The following is a 22,521-nucleotide window of genomic DNA, read 5'->3' as shown; positions in this document are numbered from 1 at the left end:
TGTCAGCGGTGAGGTCAGCTGGCACAGGTCAGCCTTCTGGGTTTCAGAGGCCGGGATTGACAACACTCTTTTCTGGGGCAGGGGGCCCTACTAGATGACACCTAATCAAGGATGAGGTGGTCCAAATTTGACAGGCCCTAATGGTTGCCAGGTAACACTTTATGGGACATTAAGAAGTTGACCCACTAACTCAAGGCCAAATTGGTTTAGCTACAAGCAGCTGATCCTAAATTGTGGAACCCGAAGGGGCTGACTCCATGGGGACAACAGAGAGGGGGTGGGGGCTGGGGAGCAAGGCAGGGATACACTCTTCTTCCCTTCCTTCCTCTTCATCCATTGTGGACCCTCCGAAATGTTTGTTAGAATGCTGATGCCCAACTGGGTGGCAACATCCCAAAATTAGTGGGGGAGGAAGGGGCATGTTGGGGGGCTGGAGAAGAGGGAAAATTGGGAGGGGGAGTGGACTCAAGCACATCAGTGCAGGAGCATAATCAGTCTCTCAGCATTCCTTGCACCCCAGGCAACTTTCAGCATTTGGGACAGTGGGAGGGAGAGAGCAAAGTGGTGGGGAAGGAGCAGTGAGAATCATCTGGCCCCATGGTCCAGGTACTCCCCCTCCCTCCCTCCTGAGGGGTTGCTCTCTGTCTGCACACACCCTCCCCTTTCTGGCATGTTAGACTATCATGGACTTTCTGGGAAGGGAGGAAATGGGTGCAGGTAGGGAGAGGCATAAGGGAGAGTAGGGCGTGAGTGGGTGGGTGAATGGATTGTCCCCCATTTTTCCTCCCAAGGAACTGAGAGGCTTAGACCGAAGCATGCTAGTCTGGTAAGGGTTGGCAGTTTCATTGTAAATGTGTGTGTTACTGTGGGCCTTTCCTCTCAGACAAGGAAGACCATTTTCACCTCTTTGTCCTTGTCAGCCAAAAAATGGACAGATGAACCTGATATCCTACCTAAGAGGAAGGATTAAAATGACTCTTCAGCCTGGAGATGAGAAAGTTGATGTTTGGTTTAGTTACAACCTTTCTGTATCCAAAGGGGTATTATACCAAGAAGGGTGGTCAGCCTTTCTCTGATTCCATTGAGCTCAGAGTAAGAGGAAATGAGATTAAATGGCACCATAAAGGATACTGGCTGGATGGTAAGAACTATCTGACAGACAGGGTTGTTAGCTCTGCTACTGAGAGGGATTGCAGAATCCTCTTCTCTGGAGACCTTTCAAAACAGGATAGATTTTTGTCAGGCTGTTTTAGGTGATTAAACCAGACAGGGAAGTAGATCCATTTAACCTTTTCTTTTTTTCTTTTTCTGTTTGTTTTTTTTTTTTTTTTTGGCTGACATGGGGAGAGAGGAAAGGAAGTGTGACAGGGAAGAGACACTAATTTATGACTGGAGTTTCAGGCCTGAGGTTTCAGGTCTGCAAAGAAATTGATTATAGTGATCTTGGTTTGTGGCACCACTCGCTCTCCCTCTTCCCGACCTGTTGTGTACCCACTGGGACATGAGTTGCAACGAGCAAATAGGTGGACCAGAAGGGAAATTGGGAATTTCCATTGGGAAATGCACAGAAAGGTATTTTTATATGTTGGTTCCACTTGTGGCCCAAGTGACATAGCATAGTATCTATATTCTGCTGTAGCCTCTTAAGAGTATTTTAGACTACAGTAAATTGTACCGACTGGAAAAACAATCAGATTATAAGCTCCTCCAGTGAAATTTGGGATTCAGTGTTTTACATTTATTGCAGTTTCTCAAATGCTTAATACAATAAGTGACACACAGTAGGCACTCAATAAACAATACTGATGCTCGCACCCAGTAAGCACTCACTACGATGATGACGATAAAAATCAGCAGGTTCAAGAGGGATTTGGATCCATTCAGTGCCGAGAAATGCAGAGTAGAGTACCTGAGGAAAAGGTAGGAAGGTTGGGCGGCATAATATCATCAACCATTCAAATTAATGTCTTCTTTTTCACAAGGTTCCTTCAAATTTTCTACTGAAGAGGGAGTCAGGGTGGAAGTAATAAAAAGTCACAGTAGCCCGGCTGTTGGCTAAGTGACAAGAGCATCACTCTAGGAATCAGGAAATTTGGGATTAAAGTCTCCTCTCCAAATAGGGAAATATTTGCTAGGGCTTTGGTGTCAATTAATCAATCAGTGGTATTAATTAAGAACTTACTGTATGCAGAACACTGGAAAAATGCAGTGCAACTCCCTCAGCATGAGGCATAGAAAGAAGTTGCATTCAATCAGTGATATTTATTGAGTGCTTACTGTGGGCAGAGCACTGTACTAAGTGCTTGGGAGAGTACAATAAGAGTTGGTAGACACAATCACTGCCCTTGAGGAGAGTAAAATCTAATGGAGGAGTTAACAATCTAGTGGAGCAAATAACTGAGCAAATGGAATCTTTAAATCCCAATTTTGAATTAAAATTGCAGACTGCCCCTAGTTGGACACTTGTCCATAATTTTGTCTGTGTTTCCTTGACTTTTCCACCTCCTACTCCATTCTCACTTTCCTTTAGCCTGGAAATCTCTCCCTTCCTGCCAGGGCAAAGCCCTCCTTAAATCCTATCTTCAAGAAACTTTTTCCAGTTCACATCCCCACAAACAGCTGCCATTAGCACCTTTATACTCATTGTTGGTAGTTAAGTATATTTATTGTATACTCAATTATAAATTATATTTCATCCCGACATGTTCACAGTACTACCTATTTCATCCTGATTCTTTCTCTTGCTCCCACTGTTTGTAAATGCTTTTTGTCTCCCTCATTAGACTGTAAACTCTTTGAAGGCAGAATGTTTTGCATCTTTAGCCCCACTCCCAAGCACTTAGTGCTCTGCAGTCTGGCACTCATTTAAACAACAATGATTGAGTGTCTGATACATCCTTTTATGTGTTTGCTAGCTTTTTTGTTAGCTTTTGCTAACGTGTCTGTCACCAACCTCCCCCCTCCTTATTCTTAGATTTGTGAGCCCCTTTGGGGTTGGGAACCATGTTTGTTCCCCTTTCATGGATTTTTTTTTTCCTGTACTTAGTCTAGTGCTTTGCACATTGTAAGCATTGACACTCCTCCTCCTGATTACTCTTACCCTGCCTACATGTAATAATGTTGGTATTTGTTAAGCGCTTACTATGTGCCAAGCACTGTTCTAAGCACCGGGGTAGATACAAGGTAATCAGGTTGTCCCACATGGGGCTCACAGTCTTCATCCCCATTTTACAGATGAGGGAACTGAGGCCTAGAGAAGTTAAGTGACTTGCCCAAGGTCACACAGCTGACAAGTGGCGGAGCTGGGATTTGAACCCATGACCTCTGGCTCCCCAGCCCGTGCTCTTTCCACTGAGCCACGCTGCTTCCACATATATCTTCATTTTACCAGAAGTCCCCAGTTGCTCCCCTCAGCCTGGTCAAATCTGACTTTTCTGGAACCACTTCATCTTCAGTCCCAGGGGATTTTTCTTCCCCCTATTTTTAACCAATAACCACCCTCTTAACCGTCCACCTCAGATATCTTCTAGGAGGGCCCCTCTGAGGCACTCCAGTCAGGTGGGAAGGAAATGATGAGCTGCCATCCTCAATCGTGTCATTTACTTGATGGCAGGGCATGAAGTTTGCTGTACAATGCCTGTACTCTGTGGGTACTTAATGATGCTAAATAGTGACAGATAGGATCCAAATTCTGAACTGGCTATATATAACTATATGCATCAATGCAATGCTTCACAGCAGCTACGTGGGTTTCATGTCTCAGACAGTCTAATGATGTTCTTTCAAGACGAGACCCTCAAGGGCTTGTGGTTGGTTTCCCCCACATATGGGATAATGATGCCAAGCTGAAGAACACTCTGTGCTAGATGGTTTGGGGGAAATGTGGCCTCATCCTTGTGTGTGTGTGTGTGTGTGTGTGTGTGTCTGTGTCTGTGTGTGTGGCAGAGATGCTACCCACGTTGCAGGGGGTGACAGTGGGAGTGACAATCTGGTTCTTCTGGATATGAGTGTGACTAAAGTTTCCCAAGTCCCTCCCACTTCCTCCCCCAGCAGGGAGGACTGTGGTGGTATATTTTCCCCTTGGTGGTTAAGCTTGTGGAGTCATTCATGAGCATCGTTACTGGAGGAAAACAGGAGAGTTAGGCAGCCCCACCAGGTGCATAGTAGGCGAGATTTCTTTCAGTAAACATTCTCAATTGGATTCTAGGCAGGTGCTTGATTTCTAGTCAGTATGGGATGTTGCATAATTCGCGGTGCCTGGAGAGACAAAGTCAGCATCATCTTAAAAAACAAAACCAAGCCCTAGCACACATTTTTCTGAACAGTATAAAGGTGGATTTCTCAGTTAAAGAGGGCATGTCTTGCAATTAGTTGTCATGATTATGGATGTGGAATTCTGTATTTTAAAAATGCTACCAAACATTCTGAGAAAACACATCCTCAGACCTGGCTATCAAGTGCCTGGAGAATATTTGGTTGGTTTGCTGACTTTTCCTTATCTACTTAGATTTCTTGTCTGATAATATGCTAGTCCTTATCTGCTCTCTGGAGAAGAAGCAGTTTTGTTTTCTGAGAGGAACAATTTCTCTTCCCTGGGTGCTCTGTTCTTAAGTCTGTTTTCTCCGGTTTGGTCCTCAGGAGCTGTGAAAAACAACTGGTCAGCTACCTCCCTAAGAAAAACCTTCTATTTCCCAAAGATTTATTTCTCCCCCTTCCCCTCCCTCAACTTTCCCTTCTGTTCTCTAGGCCGAACACAATTATTTACTTCCAGGGACCAGTTCTTGAGTGGCAAATTTGATTTAGTCTGAATTTATATTTGTTAATTTATTTACCCAATTCCTACTTTAGTGCATTAACACATAATGGATGCAGATAAAGGCCTCTGGGAGAGGCCTCCTATGTTTTAATATGGGAGAAGCCTTATAGCATTATCACGTTGTTATATCTAAGCTATGGGCTACAAATGAGGTAACTTTACATCAAAGATTCTTCCACTAAGTGAAGTTCCATTTGGCAAAATGGCATCTTGGAGTCTTTCAACTTTATGCCCTGTCACTCTGCCCCACACAGCATTGCTCAGTGGAAAGAGCACGGGCTTTGGAGTTAGAGGTCATGGGTTCAAATCCCAGCTTCGCCACTTGTCAGCTGTGTGACTTTGGGCAAGTCAGCTACTCTGTGCCTCAGTTCCCTCATCTGTAAAATGGGGATTAAGACTGTGAGCCCCCCGTGGGACAACCTGATCACCTTGTAACCTCCCCAGCACTTAGAACAGTGCTTTACACATAGTAAGTGCTTAATAAATGCCATCATCATTATTATTATATTGACAGAATTCATTGAGCACCTACCAAGTGCAGAACTTTGTACTAGGTGTCTGCAAACACATACCCCTGCACCAAAAAAAAATGCACTCCCTGCCCTGGAGAGGCTTAGAATCTAATGGGGGAGGCAGTTTTCGTAAATGGATGTGTCTATGTACTTCATATAATTTATGAAAATATATGTTTCATAGTTAGGCAGGAGAAAGTAGTTTCAAATGAAAGACACAAGTGAACAAATATAAAACAAACAGATGCATCTAAGTCCTGATGTGGCAGATTGAATGGCATGGCCTAAGCCTTCACTTCCCCTATTCATCCTCCTTATTGCCTCTGCATTTGGATCTGTACTCCTTGAGCACCCCACCCTCAGACCCACAGGACTTTTGTACATAACCCTATACCCTGTCCTTCCCTACCTTTAATTTACTGGAATTAGAGGAGCAACTTGGTCTAGTGGAAAGAACACAGGCCTGGGAGTCAGAGGACCTGGGTTCTAATTCCAGTTCTGCCACTTGCCTTCTGTGTGGCTTTTGGGCAAGTCACTTAACTTTTGTATGCCTCTGTTTCTTCAACTGTTAAATGGGGATCCAGTGCCTATTCTCCCTCCTATTTAGATTGAGTCCCATATGAGACAGGAACTCTGTCTGACCTGATTAACTTGTATCTACCCCAGCGCTTACAAGAGTGCTTGACACCTAACAAGCACTTAATATATACTGTAATAATAATAATAATGACAATTGCAAGATCCTTTTTTATCTGTTAAGTGCTTACTAAGCTCCTTGTGGGCAGGAATTGTTCTACCAACTTCATTGTATTGTACTTTCCCAAGCACTTAGCACAGTCTTCCCTGGGGCTGATTCCTGGCTTCCTGTTGCCTCTGTTTCTCACTACCTCCCCTTTCCCTCCTCTACCTCCCCTTTCCCTGGTGGCTCCACCACAAACACTAGGCTACCCCTGAGCCAGACATCAGCCCCAGCTTCAGCCTTGGGTCACAAGTCCTGGGATGCCATAAGCTATTTTAACACAGTGTGACCTGTGACTTGACTTCCAAGTGGTGATTTTGAAGAAGTCACTGCAAGAAAATGAGCAAAGATTGGGAGCATCAGAGAGGCATGCAGAGCATTCATAGCATGGCATAAGATGAGACAGCACATGAAGGGGCCTTGATCCAAAGAAAATGAGCATAATGAAAACACACTCTATTAGACATTTTAGATTTTAATGTTATCACCGTGAAAGATTCCTGGTCCGTTGTGCACTGCGTGATTTGTATACCCTGATCACATATCTCTGTTTGCAATTATAAGAAGACTAAGTCAGGCGTTAAAGGCAAAGCGAGGGGGAAGAGCTAGAGACCTTGGTGAGGCTGTGTTCCAAGATAAGATTTTTGGGTCCTGGTACCAACTCACTTCAGGATTACTTGTTGAACCAAAGGGAGATGGACTAACTGGTCAAATAATGTCCACAAAACTATCAAAACTGTGCTTGCCTGCAATCCCACACAGAATTGGTATTTGTGAGAAAATGACATTTCCAGTGATGAAATATTCTCTCCCTTCTAAGTGACTTGGATTAGTCACTGGTGTTGTTGTTATTGTTATTATTATTATTATAATTGCTTGTGTATGAAGCATTCTTCAAAGGTCTGGGGTGGAGACAAGTTAATTAGTTCAGACAGTCTCTGTCCCACATATCAGAATCTTATGGAGGTGCAAAGAGGTATTGAATCCCCATTTTATAGGTGAGGAAACTGAGGCACAGAAGGTGTGACTTGCCCAAGCTCACGCTGCAAGCAACTAGCTGAGCTAGGATTAGAACCCAGGTCTTCTGACTCCCAGGCTTGTGCTCTTTCCACTAGGCCATGCTGCTTATCTCCTTAGCCTTCCCAAGAAAGACTCATACATAAAATAACTCAGAGTTCAAATGACATTTGGATTTCCTAGTTTTGCAGAGCTCAGTTCCACTGAATGAGTAAGAAGGTGAACTTGGAAGGAATGAAGAGTGAGAGCTGGGCATAGAGCGAGAAGAGAGTGGATAAGCCAGAGGGAGAGCTAAAGAATGGTCAGGAGATTTTGCTTGCTGCTGAGAGGAGTGGGTAACCACTGGAGAATTTTAAGGAAGGGAAATAACATGTGCAGAACAACATCTTTGAAAAAACGATATGGGAAGCCAATTGAAGTATGAACTTGGGAGGGGGAGGCTGGAGGCAGGGAGATCAGTGAGGTGGTTTCTATCATAATTTAGCTAGGATAGGTTGAGTGCTTGGACCGTGGTGGCTGTTTGGGTGGTGAGAAGAGGCAGAAAAACTCTCAGGATTTTTGATGGAGTGAAGGTGAGAAGTGAAGAAGTGAGGGGTCAAGGGCAATACCAAAGTTGGGGGCTTTGGCAATAAAGAGAATGATGGTGATAGTCGCTGTACTCTTGGAGCAGGGCTGCAGAGTCTGACTGAGGCCCCCACAGTCAGTTGGGAAAATAGAGGTCAGGCAGCAGATCCCAGGGAGTGGACAGAATGAGTAGAACACAAGTGCACGACCACTTAGTGTCATCTTGATTTGTTTCCATAACAACAGCCTAAGATTTTCAGGTGAAGAAAAAAAAGGAAAAAAATAACAGACATTGATAGGGGTTCTCTGGTGAAATCTTTGATGCCCCAAATTAATACCAGCAGGAGGGATTTCTGGAGCACCAAGCGATCCCTCCCAAGAGCATGTCAAATGATGCTTTGCATCTGGCAAACCTCTAGGAAACAGTGTCAGTGATGATGAAGCAGGGGCTGGCTGTGTCCTCCCACCTGAGTTGCAGAAGAGCCCTGGAGGGAGGAGGGAGAAAGCGATAGGCAGTTAGTTGAGTATCACCGCACACTACTTCCTCCCCACTTCTCCTCCTTCTCCATCCCCTTTCTCCCTCCTTCTCCATCCCCTTTCTCCCTCCTTCTCCATCCCTTTCCTCCCTCCTTCTCCATCCCCTTTCTCCCTCCTTCTCCATCCCCTTTCTCCCTCCGTCTCCATCCCTTTCCTCCCTCCTTCTCCATCCCCTTTCTCCCTCCTTCTCCATCCCCTTTCTCCCTCCTTCTCCATCCCCTTTCTCCCTCCTTCTCCATCCCCTTCCTCTCCCCTTCTCCATCCCCTTCCTCTCCCCTTCTCCATCCCCTTCCTCTCCCCTTCTCCATCCCCTTCCTCTCCCCTTCTCCATCCCCTTCCTCTCCCCTTCTCCATCCCCTTCCTCCCCTCTTTTTCTTCTCCTCTCTCCCCCCCCCCCCCCACTTCTCCTTCTCCATTTTCTTTCTCCTCCTCTTCCACTGAGGTTTCTCTCTGGGACTTCCAGGGTGAAAGAATTGGTGCAGAGTAGGTGCCCAGGCCCAGGTAACAGCATCAGCCACACTTCCAGTTGAATCAGGCTGTTGGCCTCTCTGGGTAGAAGAGGAAAGCAGTCAGGTCCTGAGGTGCCTGCTGTTCATTCAGTTCCCAAACTTAAAATGGCGAGAACATCTGTCCCTAGGATGAGTCAGAAAATAATCTCTGGATTTATATGACACCGTTCCTTGGCTTGACAGATCATTTAATTGAATGGGTGGACGAAATGTCTTCACCTAAGGTGGAAGCCAGACTAATACCCTGTCTACTATCAGCTGTATGCAGTCATTACATGCTGCAGCAGGTTGGGATCTCCCTGTTCCTTGGTGGTAGTTGGCTAGGGTTCCCGCTCCTCCTGGGAAGTCCATTGTAATGACAGGCTCCAGACCAGCAGCAGCAGCTATTATCACAGGCCGGTGGAGCCAGCCAGAAGAGATCCAAAACCAGTGACCAGACTCTGATGTCTTATTGGGAACAATTGGGAGGTTTTGGAGAAAGGGAGTGATGTGCTCCGATTAGTGTTTCAGAAAAGATGCAGCTGTGTGTGTGTGTGCATGCTTGCACATATATATTACATATAGTATACATTTTATATATGTATGCTTGAGTATATATTTGAGGAGTCACCACTGGTGGTGAGGTTCACTGTGAGTGGATGTGTGACTGAAAAGTCCACAGTCTGAGGTAGCCTGGGCACATGAAAAGGCTGCCCCTTGCTATGGTGGTGTGCTTAATGTTTGCTGTACCTGATGCGATTGTCTCTTTTGCCTCCTTGTATCTCTTTCCTTGTGTAGCTTTTGCTCAGAGAGCCACTCCCTTCTTCACAGCAGTACATCATGCAGGGCTGTCCTCAGCAGCTGAGTCCCAGTTTTCAGCTGGGATGCAGCATTTTCAAAGGCTTGGATTTACCATGGCCTTAAACCTTTTCTCTGCCCTCCTTGGTTGCGTTTCTTAATTTCAGCTCTCCTTTCAGCAGCTGTTTAGGTGTCTTACTGTCACCCATTCTTCTCACAGATTCCCACCCCCAACGCTTCCCTTTCTCCCCGACCAGCGTAAGGTGAGCATAGCTTCTGGTACATCAGATTTGAGCTTGGTGAAGCAGGTTGTTTACGGCATTTTTTCTAGCCCTACCCCATATTAATAATATTAATAACAGTGTGTCCCTAAATAAGGCTGCTCTGACACTGAGTGTTGCTGAGCATTTTTGCTACCTCATTGGTGACCCAACATGGGCCACATACTTGCAGGGACTCTTGGGGGTAGAGGATTGGGGTATCCCCTCATCAGTAAGACATGCACTTGAGTTTTCTTCTCAGTAGTAGTAAAGGTATACGCTGAGCCGCCCACACTCTAGGACCTGCCCCACCCCCGTGGCCAGCAGCAAGCAGAAGGTGATGACTGATCGAGGTAAGGCCATGAGGAAGAATAGCTCAGCACAACTGTCGATCACTTTTTATGTAGGTCTGGCATGTCGAACTCACATCCACCATGAGACTTTGGGACTTTTACCTATTTATTCCAAAGTAATGTTGTATACACGTAGCTGCTTACCAGGAATGCCATGACAACAGGACCTCCCCGGGAACCAGTTAATTCCAAGACAGACGTAGTCAGTGGAAGGGTGACAAGGTTATTGGAAATGAAAGGAGGAAAGGAGCAGCCACGGGACATTTGAAAGTGTGGAGGAGATTTTATATAGGACTGATGGGAATGGGGTACTGGAGCCAGGATCCAGCGTAGAGGCTGTAAAATAATCCAGGCAAGAGATTGCAAGGACCTTAAGGAAAGGATCCCGTCCTTCTCTTTCCCTTTTTGCACATTCCTCAAACAAATAGTAAGAAATGAGCACATACCTGGGAAGGAGGGGCAGAGAGGCAGACCCCTGACGACTGGAGAGTCCATCTCCCTGCCCTCTCTTCTCTCTGAACCCACAATCACCAGTGAGAGGACCTTCCCCCAGGATTGGGGCAGGCAGAAGATCCCATACAAACTGTTAGTAGAACCCTGGGACTTTGACCCCAAGGAGGGTCGTGGCTGGAGCAGCGAGGAGCCTGAAGACTGTGCCCTCCCAGCCATTTTGTGCTGCTGCTTTGTTGTATTTTACCCTGTGTGGTTTTTGACCCTGGCCAAGTTGGGAATCCACTGTGGACCAGGGACAAGGTCATAGTCATTGTCATCCCACAGAAGACTAGAGCGAGAGAGAGAAAGAAAGAGAGAGAGGTGTGTGTGTGTGTGTGTGTGTGTGTGTGTGTGTGTGTGTGTGTGTATGACTATACAAATGTGTGGCCTCCTTTCACTCCCTGCATTATATAGATTCTCACCCACATTTGTCCTTTATATTTAAAAATGGAACAGCTCAAACTGCTTTCCAGCGATGCTAATGGAAATGCTTATTCTGGAAATGCGGGCTGGGTTTGTGTTAATGTGTTCACGTTCAGGTGGGCAGGAGGCTCTAGAATTGTGTCCTGCTGCAGCTTTCCCTGGTCTCTTCTCCACTCCCTTTCTGTTGATGGTCATCTCCTTTGGACAAAACTGGGACGGAAAAGGCCGGTAGCTGAACCAACTATTGCCTCAGAAGATGTCATGTTGTCTAAAATTCTCACAGATTTGGCTTTGGCTTGAATGCCTCTTGGATCAGTATCAGACATGCTAACCTAATAATAACAATGATAATAATAATAATAATACTATTAATAATTGTAGCATTTATTAAGCACATACTCTGTGCCAGGCACTGCACTAAGCACTGGGGTAGGAGCAAGATAATCAGACCTGCCTGCTCTGGGGCTTCTGAGCACTGTTGTAGTCACTAGATCATATTTATTTCTCATGGTCACACTGAATCCCCCTAGTAGATCTTTTAGAGCAGGGGGAAAGTGATGGTGGGGGAAAGCTTGGCAGAATCAGCAGGCCGAGAAGGGATTCCGAGAAGCCTCCGGCAGGCGGGACCACCCCTTTGCCTATTCTGTCCAGCTGAGCACTGGTCCTGTTTTGAGATTCATTCCCCCCCACCCCCGCCTGACTGAAAACCCTTTCCCATCCCAGCTGGTAGCAACAGTTGTTGCTATGAAGAGCTGTTGCTATGCAGCAGCTGCTTGGCACAATGACATCACCATATTATGCAGTGCTTAGCATGGTACGATGATGTCACAGGTCACATTGGGTGGGCCACAAATTGCATGGTTATTTGTGTACCCACTGCTCAAAGGTTGGACTCTTCTGCATCAAAAGGTTGCCAATCCCTGCTCTAGCCTTTCCCTGAAAGCCTTTTTAATCAGTTTGATGACTCTCCTCTAAACCCCCTCTCAGTTTCCCATGCTCCTCTTAAGTCTGGATCTCTGTACTGGTCCCAGATTTCTAATAAAGTCCTCTCCCTAGTACTGAAAGTCTGGGAACATTTTCTCCCAGCTTCTACATACAGTCATTTCTTCCATACCATGTGTTTTCATGATGCATTTTGGATAGAACACTGTCACGGTATTAGGGAATGTTTTTCCCATATCACATGACTCTCTGGGCTTGATGCAATGCAATGGCAAAAAAAAAAGTTCTGTGCTTGCCATCATCTGTGGTGTGAGTACTACAGCATGAGGTAACACGCACGCAGCCCCCATGTTATGAGACAGATTATATAGTCTACTTTCTGGTCATTTTAGAAAAACCGTGCTTGCTCTCTCTGATCGGATTTTCATTGTTTCCACATGTTAAGTTTGGGGTCCACCTCTTATTCCTCCAAGTATATTCCCCTCCATGCACAAGACCTGACTGCACTTTTCTGGGCAGGGCAGCTGAGAGCAGGGCCTAGACAGGTCAGATGAGGTCAGTTACTGTACACCTCTTATGGACCAGTGAACCTAGACCTAAATCTTGGCCCCACCTGGTGCATTCCTCCTCTGTGCCATGACATGCCAGGCAATGAAAGCCCTGGGCAGCTTCTTTCTCCAAATGGTATCCTGGGAGCCCAAACTGGGGCCGCCATCTGTCACCATGTGCTGGTGCGGCTGCTTCCGAGTGACGTTTTCCCTGTGTGTGTTTGCATATGGTGAGCCAAAATTTGGCCCAATATTGACAGAAATACCAGTACAGAGCCTAATTAGCAAATGGCATACTGTTTGTTGCCCCAAGAGACTTGTCAGAAAATACCTTTTATGAACATTCATTCATTCAATCGTATTTATTGAGTGCTTACTGTGTGCAGAGCACTGTACTAAGCGCTTGATCAGAGTGGTGGCCAAAATGTGACCACAGAGGCGACAGCCTCCCACCTATGGGATACACATGCCTCTCAACCCTCCCAGCCCTGTGTTGAACTTTTCACACCCAGCATCGAATAGGCTATCGTGCACCTGCCCAGGATAGAATCATCCATCCATTCAATGGTATTTATTGAGCATTCACCATGTGTAGAGCACTGTACTCAACTCTTGGGAAAGTACAGTACAACAGAGTTGGCAGACGTGTTCCCTGCCCACACTGAGCTTACACTCTAGAGTCATAATCAAATCACAGAATTGGAAGGGCTCTCAAGAAATCACTTGGTTCAGACCCCTGCCTTCAGGCAGGTGAATGGCTGAGCCACCTAGGATGGATGGCGACCTCCCCTTTCCTTAAAGGTCTATACAGAGAAGCAGCGTGGCTCAATGCAAAGAGCATGGGCTTTGGAGTCAGAGGTCATTCATTCATTCAGTCGTACTTATTGAGCGCTTACTGTGTGCAGAGCACTGTACTAAGTGCTTGGGAAGTACAAGTTGGCAACATATAGAGACAGTCCCTACCCAACAGCAGACTCACAGTCTAGAAGGGGGAGACAGACAACAAAACAAAACATATTAACAAAATAAAATAAATAGAATAAATATGTACAAGTAAAATAGAGTAATAAATATGTACAAACATACATATGTACAGCTACTGTGGGGAGTGGAAGGAGGTAAGGCAGGGGGATGGGAAGGGGGAGAGGAAGGAGGGGGCTCAGTCTGGGGTTCAAATCTTGGCTCTGCCAATTGTCAGCTGTGTGACTTTGGGCAAGTCACTTAAGTTCTCTGTGCCTCAGTTACCTCATCTGTAAAATGGGGATTAAGACTGTGAGCCCCCCGTGGGACAACCTGATCACCCTGTAACCTCCCCAGCACTTAGAACAGTGCTTTGCACATAGTGCTTAATAAATGCCATTATTATTATTATTATTATTATTATTATTATTATTACAGATGAACACTCTACATTGAAGCTTGAGCCAGTCTTCTTATTACCCTGTTGGTCAAGAATAGTCCTTAGATACAAAGTCTCTCCTGCTTGACATTCATCTTTTTTTTTTTTTTATTGGACCTCCCAAGGGCATAGAAGAAAGCAGCTGGTCAGCATTCTCCCCATAGGCATGAAGCTTGTTTATAATAATAATAATTATGGTATTTAAGTGCTTACTATGTGGTTATATGTTGCCAACTTGTACTTCCCAAGCGCTTAGTACAGTGCTCTGCACACAGTAAGTGCTCAATAAATACGATTGAATGAATGAATGGTAAACACTGTACTAAGCCCTGGGGTGGATAAAAGCAAATCAGGTTGGACACAGTCCCTGTCTGTGGCTCACAATCTCAATCCCCACTTTACAGATTAGGTAACTGAGGCCCAGTGAAGTGACTTGCCCAAGGTCACACAGCAGACTAATGGCAGAGCTGGAATTAGAACCCGTGACGTTCTGACTCTATCCACTATGCCATGTTTACTAAGTTATTCCCACCCTTAGCCCTCTCTTCTGCTCAGATGTCCCATTATTTTGGTTTGGATGGGTGACTCCCTTGCCCTTTGGAGTTAGTATCTTAGGAGTGTTAACTCCTTCAACTGAGTAAATGAAAGTAGGGGTTTTATTCATGGGGAAGCTCCTCCATTCCATTTCATATCTACTGGGGTAATTACGTGTATAGAGACATTCATTAATTAGGCTACACGTGTACCATACTGCTAGGTAGGTGACCGAACCCCCTGAGCAGGGGCTCCTGGGTTCTGTCCGACTACCTGTCCCCCGGTCTGCCATGTATGGAAGAGTAGCAGCATTCAGCATTAACCATCTTCTCCCCATCTTAGTCCCTCTCCAACCCACTGCCCATAGTTTCCATCCCCTTTCCCCTATTTCTGGGAGCAGGTGAGTTAGCTGAGTGAGACTGGAAATGGCAGGTGTACATTTTCACGTAATTCCATCCATACAGTGGAAACAAATGGCTGAAGACCAAAGCACCCAAATCCCACTCATCAACCACTTCCTTTTATCATCTGGAACCTAAAAATCAACCTGTCAACCTCTTGGCTTATCCCCTACTGAAAAAACAACACCTTGTTACAGTTAGGGCTAAAAGTGAAGGTTCATGATGGGGTTTTTTGACAGTGATAAACCTTTAGGAGTTTTGAGTTTTGACCATATCCTATATGGCCCGGGCACAGCATGTCCATGCAGATATTCTCTTTATAAGGGTCTCTTGCGTTCTTCCCTTCCTCAGGGAGGTCTGTTGAGCCACGGTCGTCCCATGTATGAGTGACACAAGTGCGCCGTTCCACAGAAGCGGGGGATGGGTTGAGTTGGACTGCAGCTGGTGTCCCATATTCTCAAAATTGAAATCTGGCAAACTCATTCATATGGAATATACCAAAATACACACAGCACATGTGCCGTTTCTGAGGGGCAAAAGCAAAAAATGACTACCACCAGGGAAGGGGAAAAAATAGCCTCGATATAGTGCACACTGGATATAAATGTTCAGAAAGCCGCAACCTAGCCCATAAAGTCCCCACAGATACAGCCGATATAGGTTGGGGGTGGAAAATGAACAGCCAACAGATGATTTTTAAAACCTCAAGAAACCTAGCCAGTGTCTTGAGAATGAAGAACTTTGTTTTAAGGAAATCTCTCAGCAGGTATGGTTTATGATGTGCATGCCTAAGGTAAGTCAATCGGTTGTATTCACTGAGCGCCTACTTTGTGGTGAGCATTGTACTAAGTGCTTGGAGGAATATAGTGCAAGAGAGTCAGTAGATACAATCCCTGCCCACAGGAGTTTATAGTCTAGGCTTGGGGTGAATGAGGTTAAAATACATATCAGCTAGGGGAAATGGCAGAGTATAAGGACGTGTTCATAAGTGCTGTGGAGTTGGGGGCGAGATGAATATCAAATGCTTAAGGGGTACGGACCCAAGTGCATAGGTGATGAGGGAGGAAGACTAGGGGAAATGAGCACTTAGTCAGGGAAGGCCTCTTAGAGGAGATGTGATTTTAGTAAGGTTTTGAAGGTGGGAAGAGGGTTGGTCTGTCGGATATTAAAGGGGAAAGAATTCTTGTCCAGCGGGAGGATGTGGGCAAGGGGTCAGCAATGAGATAGATAAAATCAAGGCACATTGATTAGGTTGGCATTAGAGGGCCAATGTGTTTGAGCTGGTTTATGATAGATCAGTGAGGTAAAGTAGGAGGGGGAGAACTGATTGAGTGTCTTAGAACTGATGGCAAAGAGTTTCTGTTTGGTGCGGAGGTGGATGGGCAATCGTTGGAGGCTTTTTGGGAAGTGAGCAGATGCAGACTGAATTTTTTTTTTTCCGAAAAATAATCCAGGCAGCCGAGTGAAGTAAAGATTAAGGTGGGGGGAGACAGGAGGCAGGGAAGTCGAGGAGGCTGCTACAGTAATCAAGATGGGATTTAAGTGTTTGGATCTGCATGGAAGCAGTTTGGATGGGGAGGAAGGGGTGGAGGGAGAATCAACATGATTTGGTGACAAATTGAATGAATGGGTTGAATGTGAGAGCTGCCAAGGATAATGCCAAGATTTTGGGCTTGTGAGGCAGGGGAGATGGTGGTGCTGTCTACAGGTTGGGGATATCTTAAGGGACAGAGTTTGGATGAGGAGATGAAGAGTTAATTTATCATGCCATTTATAATAATAATGGCATTTATTAAGCACTTACTATGTGCAAAGCACTGTTCTAAGCACTGGGGAGGTTACAGGGTGATCAGGTTGTCCCACAGGAGGCTCACAGTCTTAATCCCCATTTTCCAGGTGAGGTAACTGAGGCACAGAGAAGTTAAGTGACTTGCCCAAAGTCACCCAGCTGACAATTGTTGGAGCTGGGATTTGAACCCATGACCTCTGACTCCAAAGCCCATGCTCTTTCCACTGAGCCACGCTGCTTCCCCAATTTATAATTTTGAGCACAATTTTTAAGATGTGGAGCCCGGAAAGATTGCTTGGCCTCAAATGTTTTCGCTGTGGACATAGAGCCTTGCTAGGTATGGTGAGGTCAGAGTTAGGGAGGGGGCACAGTCCAGCTGCCGGTTGATTCTGTCCAGTTTATTACAATCAGTCAGCTGATCAGTAGTTTTTATGGAGTGCTTCATGTGTGCAGAGGTCTGTACTAAATGTTTGGTAGAGTGCAATATAACAGAGTTGGTAGACACAGTTCCTGCCCACAGTCAGCTTACAGTGTAGAGGGGCAGATGGACAAGTGCTGTGAGGCTGAGGAAAGTATGAGGAAAAGGGTGCAAATCCAAGTGCAAGCATGATGCAGAAGGGAGCGGGAGAAGAGGAAATGAGGGCTTAGTAGAGGAAGGCGTTTTGAAGGAGGTGGACTTTTACTAAAGTTTTGAAGGTGGGGAGAGATCACTTGTTGAATACGAAGAGGGAGGGCAATCCAGGGCTGAGCAGAAAAAGTCAATATATGCATAGTATCACTGCATGTGTCAGTACTGGTGTCAGCTTTGTATGTAGTTATTGATGTAATTCTGTGCAGATATTGTGTGAAGGGAGTCTTCAGACAATAAATGCCATCACAATTGTATTGTTGGGCATTTGTGACAGCAGATTCTCTGTGTATGTAGCCCTCAATAGCTTTCTAAAACTCATTTCAGTGGTGAGCTGACCAGTGGTCTGTTTTCCAGCTGGCCTGGCCCCCAGCTTCCCCCCATCCTGCCACCGAACCCTGGGACTTGGAAGTTGCACCTGGGTTTAGAGCAACCTGGGAGAAGTTTCTGAAGTGAAGAGATGTGCTAGGTTTGGGTGGCCTCAGGCATCCTTCAGTGATAATCATACATGTGGGATTTCATATAATTATGCCGTGTGCCCAGTATGACACATGTGATGCCATTAGCTTCTCCTTGCCTAGTATCCTTCAGGGACATCAGTGGCCAGCCTATACAGTTGCCCTTCAACCCAAATACTTGCCTGCCCCAAGCCGAGGTACAACCCTATAACCTTTCTGACACTGTTGACTTAATCTCTTTTCAAACCACTTGCAATTTGGTTGCAATTGGCTTCTCTGTTTGGTGTGTCATCTTTACCAGGCCTGGGAAACAACTCCCAGAAACCCTCTTTATCTATTCTTTTTTTCTCTGATGCACTCATTCAGGGACGGTCCAATGGATCACCATTAAACTAATCTCTCCCGCCCTAGAGGGAAGGTTTATCAGTCATAATGCTGAAAGAGCATTGCGGAAAGCAGAATGGATTTAATTGCTCAGAACTAATCCTAAAACCACGCAGTGACAGCCCCAAACCCAACCTTTTCAGGAGAAACAACTTGGAGGCCGCCGGAATGCTCTTAGCTCACTGCTCTGTTATGAATGCCCGTTACAGCTTGCGCATTTGTACAGAGGCAAATGAAGGGAAAACTATTATTAAATCATCAAAACCTCTAATGGAATTTATGTGGAGAGCAAATGCAACAATAACTGAATTCTCTGACACTACATCCCTTGAAGGCCTGGTAGCTACTCCCCTCCATTTCTAATCTTGCTCAGGGCATTTTAACCCTGGGACAGAAGCAAGTGACTTCCTGGGGCTCAACCAGTGCCCCTCTCCTCCCCCCACAACAAATTGCTGCAGCCATTACAAGGTCAGGAAGAGTTTAAGGGGGGGTCAGGAGATGGCATCTTGAGGCCAGTCCCTCCTCTTCTTGGGGCCCACCAAGGCCTCCATCTGGTCTGCATCACTTTCTCGGCACTACAGGATTAGGGTAGCCTGGGTAGCTTCTTAGAAAATGTCTTTCATTCCTGTCTCTTCAAGTGAGATGGACTAGTCAATCCCGGCTATCTGGGTACTAATCTTTGTTACGCTCCAAGACATCAAAGGGTTTACCTCTCTCTTCCTAACTGAAGTGCATATTCCCAATTTTGTTTTCGAGGAAAGACACAGATTTGCATTGAGTGGTATTTTATTAAGTGCTTACTGTGTGCCAGGCCCTGTACGAAACGCTGAGGTAGATGCAAGCAAATCAGGTTGGATAGAGTCCCTGTCCCACATGGGGCTCACAGTCTTAATCCCCATTCCATAGATGAGGTAACTGAGGCACTGGGAAGTGAAATGACTTGTCCAAGGTCACACAGCAGACAAGTGGCAGAGCTGGGATTAGAATCCAGGTCCTTCTGTCTCCCAGGCCTGTGCTCTATCCTTTTCCCAGATAACTTGGTGCTATAACATGAGGCTCTAAAATGAGTTGATTGTCCAACATCCCAGGAGTTGTTTTTTTTTCTGCTTGTGGCCAGTGGTGTTGTGACTGTTCACTCTGGACATGGGTAATTACAGCTGAGCACATGGCTGAGAGAGTCTACACTGTGCTATAAGCATGCGACTCTGACCCTTCAGAGCCAGAGGGTGAATAAATGGATTATTGTCATTGCATTCGGGTGACAAGACGTATTGATTTAGGCAGGACTGTCCCAAAACTCCGGGTCTGCCTGCCTCTAGGTGCACAGGTTAATCACTTGCATTTTTTGAGCACTTAGGGGGTCCAGAACTGCTAGCTTCAGGTGGACATCGCTGAATGGACCAGCTTTCCCCTAACTGACCCTTCAGTAACTGGCCCATTCTGAGCCAGCCTGCCAGAGCCACTTTTAGCCAGGAGTTCTGAAGGTAGCAGTGGGTACTTTTCCTCTTTACCTTTTGCCTCTCTTCCCTTCCTACCTCGTTCAATAAATATTATTGATTGATTTTTTTCCCCTTTTGTCTTTTTCTCCTTTGATCTCCTCAGGATCCTCTTCTTGCCCTTCCTAACCTTCTTTCCTTTCTCTCCTCCTCCTCTTCCTCCTCTTTGCCCTGACCTCCACCCTGTCTAAAGAGACTAGACACTTGGTCATTGCAGGGCAAGTCCATCCACCACAAAGGATGGGTATAGAACTGTAGGATAATACTTCAGTCTGTATTGAAGCCCTGATGTTGGTTCAGTGGAAAGAGTAGCACCCTGGGAACTAGGAGACCTGGGTTCCAGTCCCGGTTCTGTCTGCTGGCACCAGGCTAGCAGTCTTGAAAAGGTTTTTATGTCCAAAGGGTAACTTGAGTTGTTCCTTGGGGTGGACAGACCCAACAGGAATCCTGAAAATAGATGACTAACGTGGGTGGCAGGAACCGTAGCAGCTACCAAGGCAATGTTCTGCCGGGACATGGTACTGTGGTACAGTGTTGACACTCTGCTGTGGTCACTTTGGCTGTCAGTGGGTCCTACCTGGAAAACCACCTGGGTGTGCACTTTGCAGAGTGCTGCAATTGTGTGTCGCCTACTCACTCATTGCAGTCCATACCCCTTTGGGAACACGACTGGCAGGGATGAGAGCGCGAGAGTGAAATCTTCACCCGCTGTAATAGTTTGTTGTTAGCGCCAAGGAATCAGCATGGTAACTATTTCAGGTCAATTCTATTTTGGATTTGGTTCTCATTAATTAAATTAGCGGGGGTGGGCTTAAAATGGCACCTTCATGTTCATGGACAAAAAATAAAACACGAGTTTACCAGTCCTAAAAAAAATGGCAGAAGCAGTGACAGCAACGTAAATTTTTTTTTAAAAAAAGACCAGCTTAGCATCACCACTTTCCAAGCAAGACCAGTTAAAATTGAGGGGAGGGAAAGTGGAAAGGAGAAACTGGCATGCAAGAGTTGGGGAGAGGGTAGAATGGATTGCAGGGAAGTATTTCAGAAAAAGCTATTCTGCCTGCAATTCTCTGATGTGCCAATCTGGGCACCTAGATTGATTCATGCTGATTTCTAGCTCCAGACACACAAACCATCGCCAGCAGAGTCAGTGTGAAGCAGCTCAGGGCAGTTTAGTGCCAACTGGATCAAACTGTCTGAAACTTTCCAGCTAAAGCTCCTCTTCCTGAAAGTCAGTCAGGGACGTTACTATTATCACGCCCAAACCACTCTCCCAATGCGGGCGAATCAGTGGCTCCCGATTTTCCTTCCCTTTACCTCCCAAAGTCCACCTCACCTATGTAGGGTGGCAAAACAGGCAGAGGTAGAGAAATTCCTGCTGGCACTATGCCATCAGGGGTGAAAGGTTCAGATGTTTGCTTGTGCTGGGCTGCACCCCTGACTGCCCATTCAGCTGCTGAACCCCTGGCCCAAGCAGAAATATGCCTGGCAGGGACGTGAGTGCAAGTGGCACTTTGCCAACCACCCTTACTCTGACCCTGTAATACAGATTATCAGGCCCAAAGTCTTCAGGAGTAGACTGAGCCTCATCCGCTGTTTAAGCTGGGAGAGTTCATTATTGCTGTCACCGGGGTCCCCGGCCTGTTTGTGTCTACCACTGTGAAGGACCTTTAAGCATAAGTTTGACAGCTGCTTTTGCGTCTGAGAACCTAGGTTCTGTGGGTTTGTGTTTGCTTATGACTTCAATGTACTCCAGGCAAAAACACTTCCCTGTCTGAGGTGGGTCATCTGTGGGTGTTTTTTTGTTGTGTTTTATAAAATTATTATTTATTAAGCATTTATTATGTACCAGGCACGATACTAAGCACTGGGGTAGCTACAAGCTAATCAGGTTGGACACAGTCCATGTCCCACGTCCGGCTCCCAGTCTTAATCCCCATTTTACAGATGAGGTAACTGAGGCATAGAAAATGAAGCGACCTGCCCAAGGTCTCACAGCAGACACGTGGCGGATCTGGGATTAGAACCCAGGTCCTTATGACTCCCAGGCTTGTGCTTTATCCACTAGGCCATGCTACTTCTCAATTTAGTCAATCGAATTTGCAGCCTCAGGTCCTGATCAAATTCCGATCCGGGGTTTAAGAAAGTCCATGATGTCCTGCGGAGAACCCAGCAGAGGGAGGCAGCAGGCGGGAGCTCCTGGCCTCTGGAACAACTGGCGGGTCAGCAAATAGAATTCATCTCCACTGCGTTCATGGACACCACCCTTAAGAAATTGAAATTCCTCCTCTTCCAGAAAGACATTAAATGAAGCCCGACCCAATTAAAGTAAAAATAGATCTCAATTAGCTGGCGACTCCCAGCCTCTCCTAATTAAAGGGCCCCTAGTTCAGTCCCCCCTGCCCCCCAGGCTGGAAATTTGACACATGGAACCTTTAGAGCTGCACTAGGCTGTTTTACATCTTAAATCTTTTTTAATTAAGAGGAATTTGATGCTGGGAGACAGAGCCAGGTTACCAGCCCCGGAGACAGGAATGGCCTATTAGTCTGTAGAGCAGATCCAGTTGCAGGAATAGAAACGACTCGGACGTCATCCCTAGACAGCTTGCTCCCCTGGCCGGCCCTCTCCGTGCATCTCGGGAGGCCTATGACTAGCAGCGAGAGACCTGCTCACAGTCTCCCCCCACCCCGCTGCCTTGTCTTCAGCCACGGCCCCTCTCCAGGGGTGGGGAAGAAGGGGCACGACTGAGGAAGGGCACACACTTCTTCGAGAATGTTGCGCTTCCCCCCCAGCTAAGTCCTGGACAATTTTATGTTTGGTAGCATAATCACCAAAGGCCTGGCAACAGCGCTTGTTTTCCATCAGGGATTGATTTGTGAAGACCCCCTGCCCCCTCTCTCTGGAACTCAGAGAGCAGGAGAGGGCATTTTCAGAGCCTGGAG

The 22,521-nt window shown here is 46.2% G+C and overlaps 1 pseudogene; it reads right to left on the bottom strand.

Moving 5' to 3' along the window:
- LOC119938684 overlaps positions 1-22,172 on the bottom strand; it is a 51,258-nt pseudogene extending 29,086 nt beyond the window's left edge.
- Between the last annotated feature and the right edge of the window lie 349 nt (positions 22,173-22,521).

The sequence above is a fragment of the Tachyglossus aculeatus genome, chromosome 16 (assembly GCF_015852505.1).
Source record: "Tachyglossus aculeatus isolate mTacAcu1 chromosome 16, mTacAcu1.pri, whole genome shotgun sequence".
NCBI classification, from domain to species: domain Eukaryota; kingdom Metazoa; phylum Chordata; class Mammalia; order Monotremata; family Tachyglossidae; genus Tachyglossus; species Tachyglossus aculeatus.
The sequence above is the reverse complement of the archived record's forward strand: the minus strand, read 5'-3'. Positions and strand labels throughout refer to the sequence as shown.